Genomic DNA, 18671 nt, shown 5'->3' with positions numbered 1-18671 from the left:
GCTAAAGACACTCCATGAAGAAATATCTGTGATGGGCAGCTCTCAAGAAACTGCAGAAGCAGCTCAGAGGGAATTTGCTGTGATTGTTACCTGAAAACAGCTATTAAAGACAACCCAAAAAATATGTGAACACATCAACTGAGATGTTTTCTATGCTCTGAGATCATTCCCTTTGAACAAAAGCATCCCCTTTTCCTTTCAATGACGGTTGTTCTTTTTCATCTTCCCCTTCTCCCAAATAAAAGATCAGATCATTACTGACTGCTACTACAGCTGGTATCAGTGAAGCTAAACTGCTTTATTCCAGTTAACCATAGCAGAAATAAGTCCTAGATTTGTGTAACACTGTAGAGCGAATCCTAGCACATGATTTTTCTGTGATCTCCACTTTCTACATCTTACAACTTTCCCAACAGTCTCTTCCATCTCAGGTTATGTGGACATGAACACAAAAAATACCAAATTCTCTCAGATTTAGGAAAAGACAGGTTAAATATACTGTATATTTTTACCAAGAATCTTGGGTATGAGAACCTAAACCAAGCATAGCATACAACTGGAGTTGTGAATTCATATATTCCATTCTTGGTATGGTACAACATCACAGATATTTCTGCATTTGTAATTCAGCATCAGTGAAAAAATGCAAAGCTAGGCAGCAGACTATATGTTTGGTGTTGACAGGCTTCTAGAAGAAGGTAGCCCCCTCTCCTATTCCTTACTGCCCCAAAACCCTTGCTCTACAACAGTCAGGTACGCTGCCAATGTACCAGAACAGAAAACAAGGATATGGAAAGTGATTCTGCCATTCTCGCCAGAAAGGAATGCTTTGCCCCAGAATCTTCCACAATGGCAAGACATCAGAGAGTGCACACACCAGCCCCAAAAGGATGCCAGCCTGCTCACAACCCTTGATCAAACTAGTCCCTCCAGTACAGACGTACTGTGTGTCCATGAGCTGGCATGTTTATCATCTGATGTTCTAGACATCACAGCAACTTAACTTTTTTTATGGCAAGTTGGGAAAAAAAATTTCCACCTCCTCTGCTTTCTGGTCAATGTTCAAATGTCCACGTATGCTGCATCAGTGATAAGATTTTGTGTCATTGAAATGACAGAACTATCAGGGACTGGGAACAACACACTGGCCTACACCAGTGGCCAAGTAACAAAAAAAGTAGGATTACTTAAAAAGTCTGAGAGGGAAACAAGTGACCTGCCTCCTACTCATATGTGCTTATACTTATAGTCAAGGTATATTGTCATACAAACACCATCCCCACGTACATACACGCTTTTAAAAACCACCTGTATGTTTAAAATGCTGTCCATTGTCCACAAGTTTCTTCCCAGGAAAGACTCATCTACTGGGCAGACATGTACAGATTGCACCATCATCACTCACTGCCAGGGCAACTATGAATAATGCCACACTTTATTTTTTCATATTTATTAAAGCAAATAAATATATAAATCACAGCTCCCATTCTGTTTTCTGTGATGGGCCATAAATTCCTCTGTCATCAATTGATTTATTTGTCATCAGCAACCTTGCTCTGACTTACATTCTCCCAGTGAGGATCCAGCAGTAACAAATCTATGCCATATGGAGAATTCACTTGTTTAGACGAGACGCAACTTGTCACCACCTCTATCATAAACATAATATACCTTTAAACACAAAAGGGCTGCAAACCTCAGCAATGAAGGGAGAGCCACAATCAGTTAAAGGCAGATCCTAGATGGGCAAATTAAAAGGGCTCCTTCCAGTTTCACTAAAAACAGTGAAGCAACATTTTAATGAAAGAGTGTTCGTTAGAATTGGAAACACTTAACATCCTGGTATGCAGCAATACCAGGGATACAATTAAAGCCTGCTGCAGCCTCTCGCTTTTCTACTCTTAAATGCAAATACATCAGTCCAGCACAAAGCCTGTTCCAAGCTTAGGAGACGTTAGACTAGTGCAGTTACTCAACACCACTCCAGGACTGCCTTTCATGCACCAGGTGCCCTGTCAGCACAGGGTAAGTTGAAACAGCCTTTGGCACAGCTCTGAGGAAAAAAGGAGCTTCCTTTGCCTGACACAAAAAAGAGACCACAGCAGGATATAACACGGATGCAGACAAGTCCATCTGACCTGGTACAAATAACATGAAGGGGAACAGCCTCCCTTAACTGATGGAAGCCTAATGCATACAACACTACTAACATCCCAGACACCCAAAGTACAGCATATTCCGTAGTAGAAAAGCTTTAAGCAGTGAATTCAGTTGTGGCTGCCAAGGGTATGCAGGCTTACATAGGACCACAGTACACTAGTCCAAGGAAAGCACCATGCAGACATGCTATATACATCATCCTCTCTTGCTTTGCTACTATCAGGGGACCGTGGTGAAGTTCTCTGCTGAAAAGGGGGTTGTAGGAAAGGAGCTTCCCCATGAACAGAGAGGTGTTAGCAGGGGGCAAGGCTACTGGTCCAAGAAGGAATCGTAATGCATTGGAGGAGGAGTTAATTTGGGGTGGGGTATTCTGAGCCTATTATGCACTTTCAACCAGAAGGAAAGGATTCACTAGACCTAGGCAAAGCTGGCTTGCAATAAAGAGATACAAAATGAAAGGACCGTATTAAAGTGAGATGGGGAAAGGGACAGATGAATCAGAGTCCAAGGCAGCTACGGGAAACAATTTGTGGTGTGAAGGAACAGGATGGGGGAAAGGAGCAGCTGAAGATCACAATAAGTAGAAAAGCGTGAAGGCTTGCAAGAGGACACTCATCCTGCAAAAGACAGAAAACTGGTAAGTGAACACTATCCACAAAAGCGATCAGGAGATTCTTTGCTTCTATAGTCTCGATGATACGACAACTTCTTTGCAAATGTCTGAAGCAACAAAACTAGTAATTCCTCTACTGTCCAATCTTTGTGTTGAAACATAAACTTACTCTTTAGAGCTACCTCTACTTTCTCTTGTTCTTCTCTTTTTTCCTTCTTAAGCACCTTAGACAAACAAGAAATGGCTCAAAAGTGATGAGTTGGGAATCGTATTTAACCAAAGAGTCATTAAACATCGGTACACTGAACAATGCTCTTTGAAACACGGAGCCGTAATTATTTTCCTCCTTTGAATAAGTCACAGCAGATAAAGATGAAAGGCCTACTGCATTTTCAGGAAATTTATTACTACTTACTTAGTGCACAACTTAAGGTATTGAAAATGGCTAGAGTCAGGAAGTTTTAAAGCGTGTGCTCTCAAAAGCAGAGCCACTTAAAACTGCCTTTTGCACATTTCAGACTAAAATAAAAGTGTACTCCATGGGTTATTGATTTATTCTGGCCAACTGCAACTTTAGAGAACGTGTCTCATTATAAAATGCTCGTGGATGTTCTCCTAGTTCGTGGTTCATTTACAGATTATTATAGCACTGTTACTTCATACATCAGTGCTTCATAATAAACAAAAGTGTTGCCCTGGAGGGGCTTCAGTTTAATCGACATTTCTTCCAGTCACTGTCTGTTTGAAGATGGTGAGAAAGTGCAGGAACTCCCTCAGGGACAACAGGCTTACAAGGGCACCCCATCAATTTTATGAAAGCCCACACATCAACTTGCCCATGTGAGGCCAAATGATGAGTTCTCCTCCCAGTAAGAGGACTTGTAAGGCTACAGTGTGTCTCATAGCTTTCAAAGAAATAGGTAAGTTAAGATTCACGAGGTAATTTCAAGCACACAAATTGCTGAAAGTGAAACATCCCATTTGACAGATGTCACACCACCAGCTCACATTTGACCTGAGCTCCCAAACTGACTAGGTTTATGGTTCACAAATTCTTGAGATTATTCTCCAAAAGCAATTTTAAGCTTTTTCACTAATGTCAACACAGTGCAGGGTACTGCTGGAGATGAGGGAGTTTTAATGCTTTTTAGCTGGTAGGGATCGCCACTGAGAGCTACTGCACAGGTGCAGTCTGTGGTTCCTGTTCCTGCATGCTGGGATACCAGGAGTGGTGCTGGCATGTGCCATCTGTCCTGAGCACAGCAGGGAGATAAGGCCCAGAGAGATTTTACCTAGGGTTATAAATTGTGGTGGGGACAGACCACATGTCCCCAAGCAAAAAGCCACCCCAGTTGACACGCTCTGTGATCTAGGGCAAGACATCTCTGTAAAATTAGAGCAAGAGACTCAATCACCTTTTGTTAAGTGTTTTTACAGCCTTAGACAACAGGCATTACATAAATATGAAGGATTCATTCTATAATTAACATATGCACTGTCCTATAAAAGCACTTCACACCACTAAAAGCCTAAAGAGTGCACCTGGACAATTATTTTTACATCACTGCAGGGTTTTTAAATTTCACCCTGTTGAATTTCCAGTGAAAGCACTCCTCCCATACCCGTTCTGTATTTAATTTTAGTTGTGGTTTAAGTGCTATTTCTAAGATGCAATAAATTTGAAAGTTAAGTGGCTATCTACCATACAACAGCATAATTCATGTAAAAAATAAATCCAAAAAAATTATAAATTCCAAATTACCCAGTTGGAAACCACAGCTGAAAACAGAACACAGGACACCCTCACAGGTCCCTGTAGATACGTGTTGCATTGGAGCCACAGCAAATAAGCATGTATTTTATGGAACAAAACAAACAGCAGCTTGTAATACACATCTCGGACAGCAAAGTCCCCAAACTCCTAATTTTCTCCCATGATCCAACTGCTGCAGCCAGCTCTAGCAGAGTTTAGACTGAAATACAAAAAACTGCATCAAAAGAAATAATGAAAACTAGCATCAAACTATAAAGTGATGAGGCCCTTGTTCTTCAAGCCTCTTTGGGAGCTTTCCCAAAGTACTCCCATGGCTGCTGGTCTGAAAGACAGGTGGTGTTTTTTTAACTGTTCACCTGCCTCACAGCCCTCTTTTAAATGCAGTTTAGCAAGAGTGGATACATGCAGGCCAGCTGCATAGTTGCCTAAGTTGTATTACATCCAAAATCATCTAGCAGTAGCATTCAAGAAAGGGGAAAACGCAGATTTTTATTCAAACCTCTCCACAGTTTTTATATCAATATACAGTTGACATGTGTGCGTGCACACCCAAAGCACTGCTGAAGGTGAGGGTTGGAAAGGTCTGAAGAGATTTCTGTCAAGCTCCTCGACAATGTAAACATAGGTACATGGGAGAGATCATATACTAAAACTGTGTACTCAAATAACAGCAGGAAAAGCAAATGCTTGTCCTAGAACACCACCAAGGAACTTCAAGTGTCCTTTGTAGCTCCATTTAAGGGTCTGAAATTGAGCACCAGAAACGTGGCCACAGAAATCACCATTACATACATTCACTACGTCTGTGCCTTTTACATATACATCATCTCTAGCAACATACAAATGTCTTATATACATTAATTAACAACTTATTTTTGAAGAGCAGGAATGAGTCGAAAATTTAATAGAAATGCCTTCTCCCTATGCATCTACTTTTCTCATGAGTCCATATATCCGCTCTCACTCCACTACGGTTGGATTCAAATAGTTTAAACACAGCTTCCAGTGATGCCACATCATGTGCTAAGTGTTACATTGAGCAGCCAGAAGTAAAGGCATAAAGAAGAGGAGGAGAAGAAGGAAGAGATGCCACTTGGCCAGAAAATGAGCCAGGAATCAGATGCCAGCCAGGGAAACAAACTGACTTCTGCTGAAGAGGGCTGTGTTTTTTTATTAAAAGATTTAAAAAGCAGATTGTCTGGCTGAAAAATGAACAGGTGGTGACTCCACTTAAATTCTGTTTTGAAGCACAGCTCAGGTTCAAGAACAAATAGAAATGATTGCTGAACTGTAAAAACATAGCATCATCATCGTCATCAGTTATACCCATCTTCGCCTTATAGTTACACCCAGACATGGTGACACGGGGAAGTCTGCTGCGGCAGACAGATGTCTATAAAGAAAATCACAGACAATGACAGGTTGTGGCCTGATGCTAAATTTTACCAAGCTGGTCTCTTCATGAATTCAAATGGGCTTTAAAGAACATCTCTTTCCAAAACTCTTTGTATGTTTTTTCTTTACCAATAGCCAATGGAGGGAGGAAGGAGCGAGGGATGGGGGCTCAGTGGCTGTGCTTTTCTTTGAACAGGACAATGCTATGGATCTACAGTCAGATTAGCAGTGGGGGAATTAATTTCAAAGTAATGACCCAAATGTCCAAGAGTAAGATTTAAGTGTCTTGCCAAAATCTTCCATTTAAAAACTAAGATTCCATGCAAACTGGATCGACTAGAGGCGGTTTTTGTCTTTAAACATCAGTTTGACCAGTTATGAAATAGGTGCCTAATGCATTATTCAGGAGATATACAGGTTGAATAAATCATAGAATCTTCATGGTTGGAAAGGACCTTTGAGATCATCAAGTCCAACCATACACACACACACAAAAAAAAAAAAACCAAAACCAACCCCTACAATCTCTGCCACTAGAGCATGCCCTGAAGTGCCACATCTAGACATTTCTTAAACACCTCTAGGGATGGTGACTCAACCACCTCCCTGGGCAAGCTGTTCCAGTGCCTGACCACTCTTTCAGTAAAGTCATTCTTCCTAATATCTAATCTAAACCTCCCCTGCCACAACTTCAGACCATTTCCTCTGGTCCTGTCATTATTCACCTGGGAGAAGAGGCCAACACCCACCTCTCTACAACCTCCTTTCAGGTAGTTGTAGAGGGCAATGAGGTCTCCCCTCAGCCTCCTCTTCTCCAAGCTAAACATGCCCAGCTCCCTCAGCCTCTCCTCGTACGACTTGGTCTCCAGACCCCTCACCAGCCTGGTAGCTCTCCTCTGGACACGCTCCAGCACTTCAGTGTTCCTCCTGTACAGAGGGGCCCAGAACTGAACACAGTACTCGAGATGAGGCCTCACCAGTGCCGAGTACAGAGGCACGATCACTTCCCTACTCCTGCTGGCCACACTATTCCTGACACAAGCCAGAATGCTGTTGGCCTTTTTGGCCACCTGGGCACACTGCTGGCTCACATTAAGCTGGCCGTCCACCAGCACCCCCAGGTCCTTTTCTGCTGGGCAGCTTTCCAGCCACTCTTCCCCAAGCCTGTAGCACTGCGTGGGGTTGTTGTGACCGAAATGCAGGACCTGGCACTTGGCCTTGTTAAACCTCATACAGCTGGCCTTGGCCCATCAATCCAGCCTGTCCAGGCCCCTCTGTAGAGCCTTCCTACCCTCAAGCAGATCAACACTCCCACCTAGTTTGGTGTCATTTGCAAACTTACTGAGGAACACTATGCATGACAGACCAGCAGGCACTGAGTCCTTCTAACCACCAAGGGTCACTGTTGATTCACTCAGATGAGGAAACAGTGGGGAAAGTACTTTTGATTATAATAACAAGAAACTGACTTTGTCTGAGAAGGCCCTCTAATCCCCGAGATGCCTGTCAAGGCTTGGTGATGCTGTTCTGGGGGACTTCCATGGCAATAGCACTCCTGACTGCAGGACAGGATGCAGGTTGGTTGCAGCTGCCCTTCAATTACAAATTTCTCCACAATCATTTACATCTCACTTCAGAACAAAGTGTGCTAGAAAGATCCTTAACTTACACATGTCCACAGACACCACCAGCAACTTAGATATCTGACCTGTCATTCCCCATCAGCCATTAGCAAATCTCAACCTGGAATTGCTCTAGACTTTCATCTTTCTTTGCATGGGCTAAGGAGGTGGCACAGGACCCTCCTCTTTGTTGTCACAGATGAGGAAAATTCCCTATCTTTTTCTTGGGAATAGCCTGCTGTTGGTTTCTGACCTTTTTGCTTCTTTTAGGATAGCTCTCAAAGCTCTGTCCACTGCGCTAATATCAGCTGATTTCACTACTCAGGCTAACATTATCTTCCTACTTGTTCAAAGAATTGCTATCATGTCATCATCCTATTTAACAAAGGAGGAAAAATGATTTTAAGCACCAATTTACACTATCTCAGGCCCTCTGTCTTCAAATGGCAGGGCGAGAGAAAGAACTTCAGTGTTAACAAGACAATATGCTAACGTACAGACTAGGGTGCTGCATTACCTCAGAAGGCAGCAGCACATCTTAAGTACGTGTAGTATTTCAGGGTTTTTTTTTCTTTTTAAAAGGAACAGTGTGCAGCCAGAAACCACGCAAATATGACTGATTTACACACTCTGGAATAATCCAGCTGCTACACTGCAGCTTCGCACCTGCAACCCCATGATGCAGTCTGCAGAGGCTCTGCAAATGTTCATTAGGCTTTAGGATATCTCACACTTATGAAAAGTCCAGCTGCAGTGAGCTCACACCAGGCTGGGGAACTGGGGAGGATGCTCTGCAACCGCAGCTCCAGGTTGAGCCATACCAGGGTCTCGACACTGCAAAGGCGAGAGAAGCGTATGGGGGTACTCAGAGCTCTCACTGCTGTCAGTAAGACAGCATGTCAACCAGGGAAAGAAGTCAAACACCAGATATGGAGAGAGACAGGCAGATGAATGAAGACACAAGCATTTTTAAAAGCTTCTACAGGGCAGCGAGGACTGCGGGAAAAGCAAACTAAGATTTAAGAATAAATGGGGGCGCAGGAAATTGCAACTGTCTGGGCAAAGGCAGGGAAACTGATAAGAAAATACTGTATTTGATGGGGCCAGGAGACAAACTGTAGTTTGAAGGAACACAAAAGTTGTGAAGTGATCAAGGGCACAGGGACTGAAACAGAACTAAAGGGAAGGGGCCTGACACTGGCTGTAGTGCCACACTGGGAAGAGACAGGCTTGGAACAAGAATAATCTAGAAAGACAGGCAAAAGAGGTTGCTCTTGGGAAAACAGGCACATGCATAAATCCTGCACTCCAGTGAATATCTACCTCCTGACCAGGGTGAATGCTTCCTGAATGTTATTGCTTCTCTGCTGTCAACAAACTCGCGTGAAACCAACCTGCTGGCAAAGAGCTCTCAGTTATATAAAGATGAAGAAATGACAGAATTTGTGTCTTATACTTCTGCTGATGTGAAGTCACTCATGTGGGCCTCCATCTCCACCAGAAGACAAGCGGCTACTTAGCTGCGGATAAAGGCAGGGAGCATCAGCCTTTAGGAAACCCGCTGCAGGAATTGGTGTTAGTGTAAATGCAGCCACCTGGGATTGTGTCAGTCAATCAGAAAGATTGGCTGGATGAATATTCAAAGCCCAACACTCAGAGGACAAGAGGTAACCAAGCCTCTTTTGCTGTACATCTTTAGAAGGAATATGAAGGCAGCAAGCTATCTTTAACTCTTAAAATTAAATTACACATTAATTAATCACATTAAATATCCCCTGCAGATTTTAGCTATATCTTACATCACTTATTTGCATCTCTGTTGAAATAGGGGACAACTCACTTATGGGCACAAAAATCCCATTTACCCAAGATCAGCATGATAGCACCTTCATTTGAGATCATCCCTTACAAAAAGGTGCAGCACATTAACACTGGAGCTTCAGCACACAGCAAGTCCCTGCCCTTCACACATTCGTGTGCTTCCTTAATGCCAAGATCCTCTATGGCCATTAATGGGAATGCTCATGAGAGGAAACCAGACCCATGAGTATGGATCGTATTGAGGCTTAGCTGAGGAAAATAAGGATGAGTCCTGGGGAGCCTGGGCCAAGCAACAGCATGATAAAACAAATACAAAAGTACAGTCTTGAAGATCAGTCTCTCATGCAGACTCACACCTGCAGTGTGAGTATTGAAACGTTCGTCTCCAAAGAAAGACAGCTGGCTACAACCTCATGTCCAGAAATGGAGTGAGGAGCTCTGGGTCAGCAGGCCTTCCCTCCTCTCAACTCCTGCTGTGGCATGTGGTCTGCAAACTCCTTCTCTGGGATTCAGAGTTGCTCAGTAACAAAACAGTGCTTGAAAAGCAGCTCTGAGCCTGACAGTTCAGCATAAACCTTCCTTTAGGAAATGACAAAATAAAATACAGGCAAGAAAAGAGAAAAGGCTTAATTAATTTGTATCCATATACTAACGGCAGATGATTAGCACCACGTAACAGTACAAGAAAGGCAGAGTATTTCTGACCTTCTGACAAGGTTGTAGTTGACCTCAAGCACAACAGACCTAAGTAAAGGAAGGGATAAATATTACTGTGGTTGTTACCACAAAGACTTGAAAGGCCGTAGTCAGCAGCACAGCAATACCCTGAAACATATGCTACTGAGGGACTGTCACCATAAAAGTTTCAGCAGTAAATATTGTCTCTGCAGTAGCAGAAACAGAAGATGTTTTGTGTTCACCGTCCAAATTGAATACAAAAAACAACCAACAAATATCTTTTGTTAGGCTACATACATATACACACAAACACGCACACACTTAAATCTTTCATCAATTGGGAATGTTTCCAGCTTTTGATGCCGTGTCTTGAATTAACATTGCAGTTTCTCTCTCTCTGAGTTACCCCAAAGCTCTAACAGATTGTGCAGCGCTTGTATTAGCACCCACCTGGAATGAACAGAAGGGAAAGGTGGTGAGGGAAAGATGGCAAGGAGCATAGCAAGCCCACAGTGGTTTAGGTAATAACATAGAAAACAACTGAGGCCATTTGACTCTCTCACCAACTGTTGCCATTCAGCTTTAGCACAAGACTGAACTAAATTCTGCTTTCGCAGATATAAACATGCAACTCTTCATCTTCACTGTGAATGGTTCACATGCGCAGGAAAACAAAATTGAGCCCAGTGATACAGAACAGCTGTGCAAGCCACTCAAAGAAAACACCTGGCCACATAGTGCTGAAAGATACATTTGAAAACCATATCCACCATCATCCATCCAATCCCATACTGCCTCAGCTGATCAACTGGTCTGTAACTGCCACGAGTTGGTTCTCAAAACACATCTGAAAACAGAAGATCAATGAAAATACAGGGTTGGTCAGCTTCTGCCTCTGCACCAACATTCATCAGCTGAAGCAAGTAAACACATGCCAGTCATTTTGTATAATAGAGTCACCTTAACAAAGCTTTGTCAGAGCATCCATGTCTCTTGCTATCAAAATAAATACTGACAGTCTGAACGCCCTTTATATAGCTACAGAGACATGAGCCTCTGACAGTATTTGATTCTGTTCATATTATCTCTTAAGCTTATTTTGGATTTTGCAACACATCTACACAAGAAATGCAAGTACCTGGCAACATTATCAGCTGTTCTGATGGACACTACCTTGCTGCTTTCTATGGAGGGAAGGGAGGAAGTGAAGAAGTCCCAGAAGTGACATTTGCTTTAAGTGTCTGCAGCAGTACGGCAATCTTCCTGATAAAAGCCAGTAAAATGTGCATCTACTTGGAAGAACGCAGGCTCAAGTCTCCACCTCCCACTGCAGACTACTTATAAAATTATGGTCCAGCATTTATTTATTTATTTGTAGTAATATGAGAGTGCTGAAACAGAAATGAATGGAAGAGTTCTACGTAACTTTGAGATCAGAAAAGCATTTTCTAAGGTTCCAGGAAAACAAAAACAAAACAAAGAAACAAACAAATAAAAAAAAAAGCAAACCAAAACCCAACCTACACATACCAGACTCCAGCCATACACCCTTCACTGCTTCTGTGTAATTTTGTATAAACATTCCGGTGGTGTTTAGGCAGTAGTTCACCAACTTGAACACAAAAAACTGCTGGTTGTCCAGAAAAACAGAACACAAACAGCATCTCTTTGCTATTCTGTTCCAGCATGTCTGCATCTTGTCTTTCCTTCTGTAAGATGCTTCTCCAGAGTAAATCAAACTCCAAGCTCCATTCAGCTCATAAACCTTCCACAAGATGATCAGCAAAGGCTTACGCATAACATGAGCCATCTTAACTAGTGGATCATGCCTGCTTTAGGACCACAATATCCCTAACGCATCTCCAGGTGATTAAGGTAAAGAAATTAGGAAGAGCCTCTTACTGAAATCCCTGTGAGAAACAAACGTATTGACCGCTCATTCATTTATTCAGGGCCCTATGATGCAGACACATGCTCTTTCTAAATAAAACGATCGCCAGATCTGTTCATGAAGGCCTTGTATCAGCCATTGCAAACTGATAACTCTAAGCCATTTAAAGGTAAAATGCATCTGAACAAGCGAAATATGAGCATAAAATCTGCTGCCTGCTAAGCACAAGCCCCTGCTTCCCCAGAACAGTGTTTAGTGTTGCTTGAGGCAATACCTGTGCACACCAAGGTGGGAAAATGTCTATGCTTACTGAGTGCCTGTCAGAAAAAACTTACGGCTGGTTATCTCCTGGGCCAAATTCTGATTCGGAGAACTACAAAGCGAAAGTGATCAGCCAATATCCCAGAAGATCTGTGAATGAGAGAGATGATTATAAGTCCAGATAGACCCGGGGGAGCCATGTAAATGTATTACAAGCACCAAAATTTATATTAATGCCTGGAGCTGACAAGGTCTCTCTTCTTATTTAATTGCCCACTCATGACTAAGTTAAGTGAGTTCATATGGGCCCATGAGGTAAAAATGAGTAGCTCTGTCTAGCCTCAACACTGAATGCAATACAACACTAATATAAAGAGCGAATCTCCCAAGCACAGATCACTATATTATCAAGCATCCACTGACAGCTAAAATAATTCAATTTAGGGCGGAAATACACCTTGCAGTGTATACGCTAATCTGGCAACAATCTTGCTAAGAAATTTGCTACTGAAACCTCTTCCTCTCCTCTCCTGACTAATGCAGTCTTGTGCTACTTAACATTTGTTTAAAATGCTGCTGTAGAGATTCCTCCCCAACTTAAAGCTACAATCATAATAACTCCTATGACTCTCTCACTCGTTCTCAGCTACTTGTTTTAACACTTCCTGGGTCCTTCCTGGCTTATCACCACACTTACCCTCTATCACACGCTGATCTCTCAGCTCCATTATATACAAATCAGACCATATCATTCAGCTGCAAAGCTCTTCAGGAACCGTGTTTGTCCTCTTTTCTCCCCTGGCAGTGTCTGTGCATATGAATACCTGTTAAAAATCCTCATGGCCTCCTCCTGATGACATCAGAGATGTCATCAGGTAGAAAGGCAAAAAGTAACCACAAACAGCAACCTGTGAGTTGTTGGGTATCTATATCTATATATAGCGTACTCTTTTGCCATGTTTTCCCCGTTCTCTTGTCTTCTTCATATACATTTATTGCCTCTGACTTGACTGCAAGTTCTTTAGGGCAAGGACTCCTTGATAATAAACCTTTGTAATACATTATTGATGTCCATGTGGGCTTCTAGGCACAACTGTGATACAAATCCTAAATGACAGTGGTAAGACAACTACTGGCATGAGCTTAAAAGCCAAGCTGAGGCCTTTAGAAAAGTGTGGCCTCAGTGATAAATTTAGGTTTTTAAATAACCCATAGTCCCAAAGCACTCGAGTGACTCATCTATACCAATTAATTTATTCTTACAACACCTAGGCTAGACAGGAAAATTTAAGCTCCCTCACTTAATGACTTTGGGACACTGAAGGATGCGCAAAGAGAGGGACTGAATGCAAGATCTGCAGCCTTTGATCTTAACCACAAGATTATATTTTCTCCCTTTGGGACCTACAGCCTGACTCCTGATCTCAAGTCACCCAACATCATGCTTAACAGACTCTCCTGATAATTAAGACGTGGTATGAACAAGCTGCTTCCAAAGAGCAACATCACTTCTTACACTTATGAAACAAGGTCAAAAAAAAGCTGGAATAAGCAAGTGTTACCCTGTGCAATCCAAAAGGAATAATGCATTTAAAATGTGTGTTACTTAAATCATAAAAGGCAAGTCTGAGCAAAATACTCAGATACAAAATATACATGTAATACTGGGAGAGAGGGAGGAAAGAAAGATCAGATCTGAAATATTTATTTTCATCTTTAAAGCACATTAACTCTCTTCCTGACACAGCAAAAAAGAAATGACCCTCTTAATTTATCCTCACAGCACAATATTAAATAGCGAAGTTTTAGCTCTGCTATACAGATGAAAAATTGACATATATTGACTTAACATAAAAGAGTGAAACATCCAGCGAATCAAACAGCCCATCTGGCTGAGTACTTTTTGAACCTATGTAACAAGATGAAAAAGCAAATAACCACTGAAACAACACATTGAGGAAATTCTGTATCAGAACAGCCAAGAACATTGTGCAAAGGATGGGCAGCCTCGACCCTCAGCCCTTGGCCAAAGACTTAGAGCTGGGTCCAGCTGCCACTCGCCCATAGACCTGACCCAAGTCAACCATTTAGAGAGTCCTATTTCTCAAAGGAGTATAGTGATATTTCCTTTCTGTCTTGCCCATCTAGAAGCTAAATTCTTCAACATCACTTACAGTGTTGGTAGGGAGCACAGTGCAATGAGATCCTGAGCAGGAATGAGGCCATAAAGCCATGTCATGACAAGCATGATAACACCTTTAAGTCAAAGTGGCAGTAGAATCACCCCGTTCTCACAACTACGTACATGCATAATTACAGTTTGCAGTGCATTTGTACAATCCAGGTGGCTGCCCAAACATCTTAGGGTTAATTATAAGCACTGCATTGAGACAGCCTTGCCTATACTCCCATGAAGACCGTGTATGAGTGCTATGAAATGCTAAGGCACTTTTCAAGAGGAAAATGGCATTTGCAGTGAGCAAGCACGGGCAATATGGAAGTAGTTGCTATAATCAGGCATCTTGTAACTGTTCCTAGAGAACTGTGCCTCTAGTAATAAGAGCCAGCAACTGCATGTAACTTGCTGAATGCTATTTAGCAATACACTTCTAACAGAAGTTACCTGAACAAGTTTCAAGAAACACAATGAAGTCATTTATTATAAGCAGACTCTTCACAGTGCAGAGTTAGAGATTAGGAATCATGAGTATTTACTCAAAAAAATCATAATTCTGCATGACTGTGTAACAGGCAACAACTGCCTGGTATATGTATTTATGATACAGTGTAACATTGTTGCCAACACAGAATACATACACTTAGAAAAGAAACAGCTGCAAAAAATTACAAGGGTCATGAATCCTCTTCAGCATATATGACTGCAGCCAGAGAAATTTCCACAAGTTACTGAAGAGACACCTGTGCCAGGCAGGAGAGGAGCACAGGCACGCTCACCCAGCCAAGACCCTTGTCCACAGACCTGCGATGTACACCTAGACAGTCTTTGGAAACTACCACCTTTTTGCAGGGCACATTAAGCCACATCAGTAAAGACACAGCCACACCGACACCATGATGTGACCTCCAAATCCTGCACTACTTCAGCCAGTGTCAGCTTAGATTTGTGCCACAGTTTTGGATGCAGAACTCATGGTTCAGCCTTAATAAAATTGTGCGTTAATTCTGTCCTTTCCTCGAACACAATGAACACTTGGAAAAGGAAAAAGAACTCAAACATAAAATAGAGCTCCCCTTTACTGTCAAAATCCATGTGAAAAAATGAACTCTGGGATATAGAGGCTACACCAGCCTCCTCTCTTCCAGAGAGAGTCAGCTGGTACCACAGGGCTAAAATGACTTAAGTTCCAAACCAACATGAATTATAAGAAACAATAGACTTAGTTTTATTTTTTTTCTAGCATTTAGGCACTAAAGGCATTGAAATGGTTAATCTTGCGTGAAAGGGACTCCTCCCGGAAAGCTCCAGAGTACTTGACTACACAGAAATAATATCCAGAGATTTATTTTTTTTTTTTGTAAGTATAGTCTAGCAGGGCTGAAAACTGCCATTGTAGAGGAGGGCCTCTTTGAAGAGGCTTCAGACTCTTAACTCTGCCATGCTGCTGAGGAAGTGAATGGAATTGGGGCACTTGAGTAGGTGGTTCATTTTCATTTATTTCTAAACCAGATATCATTTCTGCCTCCTCCCAACTTACACATACTGCATTTGGACTCCATAGTGAAGGAACAAAGCCCAATAGAATGGGAAAGAGAAAAAAAGATGTGTGAGAAACTGTGAGATAAAGTGAGAAACTGTTCTTTAAAGCAAAGCCTAAACCAACCCAAACAAAATCACTTCTTAAAGCGCCTCAAAAACAAAGGGCTCCAACTTAGAAAAGAAAGCAAAACCTTGAATGATTCAAACGAAACCCTCATCTGGGCAAAGTTCACTGCGGTTTTGTCAATGACAGCAACAGGGTCAGGATTAGTTTCTCTATGTGTTGAAATACACTAACCCTTATTGGGATGCTCTTCATTGTAAGGATTCCAGTTAGCTCTGTGGAAATCTAATCTAAATTCTGCCTCTGTGCATCACAGTAGCAACAGCAACAACAGAAAAACGCAGCATTTCAAAAGATCTGCAACTCATCAGAACAAGCATTTCTGCTGAAATCTTAGTGTTTAATAAAAGCAAACCAATGTTGAGAATATTTAAAAAAAAAAATACAGGATACTAGTCATTCCACCCCACAACTTTTCCATAAGGAAGAGGTTTTTGCTCATTTTTCATTTTTAAATTACTTTCCTTTATTTTAAATTCCACACTTTTTTTTTGCATATTACATTTACACTTCAGATGTCAGAATCTAAATTAAATATTTTGGGTTTGAATTTGAAACAGAGAAATACATACTGCAAGTCAAATATCTCCCTATACATACATGTGAGGCTACAGAGCTTTCCTTTGTGGAGTGTTTCAACTCAAGTTTTACCCTGAGTCAGTAGGAAGCAGAATCCTTAAAAAAATTCCAAATGCTGAAAGAAACTGGCCTTCCACCCTCCACATGGCTATTTCCACATCCCTTTGCATAAAGGTAATTACAGAGAAATTCCTCAAATCCATAATTTAAAGATGATTTTTTTTTTTTAACTAATGGTACAACTGAACTCACACAGACAACACTACAAAGACAATTCATACTGAAGAGTAGCATCCAAGTCTCAGAAGACGGAGTGTTCAGTTTCCTAGAGTTGAGCAGCCCATGAAAGCTCCAAGGGGAAATGCCACATTTAACAAAATAAACAAAGCTGGCAACTGCAAAATAAGAATGCTTCGCATTCGAGAAGAAAAATTTAAATAAAAAACCAACCAAACAAACAGTAAAGTTAATCAACTAAATTTAAGGGTTTGTGTTACATTGCAATTGGTCTGTCTCAGAGATGACTGTTTCCATCAGCTGTATGTAGAGTAATTAGGACTGCAGCTAGTAACGAGCATCCCAGCAGCTGTCGCTTTGTCCAGATACGCATTGTATAAATGCCCACAGAGAAACACGGCAGTGTTATCACAAGCTGCCTGTCTGAAAACACCACACCTACGCAGTCCCTGCTCCCATTCAGACATGGGTTATAGCCACACAGATTGACAAGTAACCTCAGGAGACAGCACAAAATAGCACAACGTGTTGGCAGTCAGCAAAGCTACAGCTACAGCCAGTCCAAAGCAAACATCCCTTAAACATGCACAAACATGGGTGTTGAGTCCTTTTGCACTGTTTTTTGTTATCCTAACAAATCCACATCTATGAGGCTGCTTGATTTTATTTTTTTATATATAAATACATATATATTCTTAGATTAAATAACTGAAGAGACAAGGAAAGGCATTGTGGGAACAATCTAACATGAGACCTTGAAAGCTGGAATTCACTGAGCTTATCACTGTGTTTTTATGATTAATAAATTTAGTGTGGTGAAAACTCGTTAATCACCTTTTCAACAACTTCCTCACTAACCCTTAGTACATGGAACTAATCACTTTTTCTCAGTATATGAGCTTTAGTCATAGAAAATACATATTTATACAAACTATTAATTAATCCCTTCTTGACATCTACTATACCTGAAACATCTGGCGTTTTTCCCTCTTAATCAACACAGTTCCCACAGGCTTGGTGTTTTAAACACAGTTATTTTAAATAACTCCAATTGTCAACACGAAATCATGTTTTGTGCCTTTAGATGGCTGCAAATATAATTACTAGAGACAATCCATCAATTGCTAACCCCTGAACATGTCTATTGAGACACAGAGGCTCAGAGAGGACATGTATTCCTCTGCTCCTTGCCATCTTCAGCATACCTATACTCATCTGCAGGACTGTTACAAAAGAGCACAGCAGACTGCTTGAAAGCCATTGTGGGATATGAAGTCATCCGCTTTATACAGCTCTCAGTAGGCAGCATGCATACAGAGTAAGCAAGAAGAATCTTCTCCTTCCTATTGCTTGTCAGGAAATAAACTCCTGATAAAGGAATCACATGCTATAAGAATAACTTTTATTTTATCCTCTATTACCAGAGATCAAGGACTAAGGGAAGAAGGATGAATATTTTTTTCCCTCGAGAGAAAAGGTTCCATATAGGTCTGGGAACTGCTACCACAGTTCACAAGAGAATCTAGTGTATATCTTTTTATACATTGCCAGTCCAGTGTTTCAAGCAGACCTCAGCCCCTGAACTGGGCTAATCCAACTTTTTTCCAGTTCAAGGTGCAAAGCAGGTAAGGCAACCAGACTTGAGAAATGCTGAGGAAGTCTGGTATCCAAAGGGCTATTAAAAATAAATAAATAAATAAAAAATTAAAAAGCTGCACATTTCCAAAATGGCCTGGGACTTTCAGGGCTACCAACTTCAACCCCAAGATACTCTGGTGTAAGAGCAGTGGCTCACCAA

General features: G+C 41.5%; 1 protein-coding gene across 11 annotated transcripts in view; it reads right to left on the bottom strand.

Annotated features, from left to right (window-relative positions):
* Window positions 1-18671, bottom strand: part of TSPAN4 (tetraspanin 4) — a 457483-nt gene that overhangs the window by 332600 nt on the left and 106212 nt on the right. For 3 of the 11 annotated variants that reach the window (XM_074585638.1, XM_074585635.1, XM_074585642.1), the window contains exon 3: window positions 12290-12365. The exons of the other annotated variants lie outside the window; for them this stretch is intronic. The gene's annotated coding sequence lies outside the window, so the exon portion shown is untranslated. The remainder of the gene's footprint in view (window positions 1-12289; window positions 12366-18671) is intronic. 11 annotated transcript variants of the gene reach the window in all.

This window comes from Larus michahellis, chromosome 4, assembly GCF_964199755.1.
Source record: "Larus michahellis chromosome 4, bLarMic1.1, whole genome shotgun sequence".
Lineage (NCBI taxonomy): Eukaryota > Metazoa > Chordata > Aves > Charadriiformes > Laridae > Larus > Larus michahellis.
This window is presented reverse-complemented; position numbering and strand designations above follow the sequence as displayed.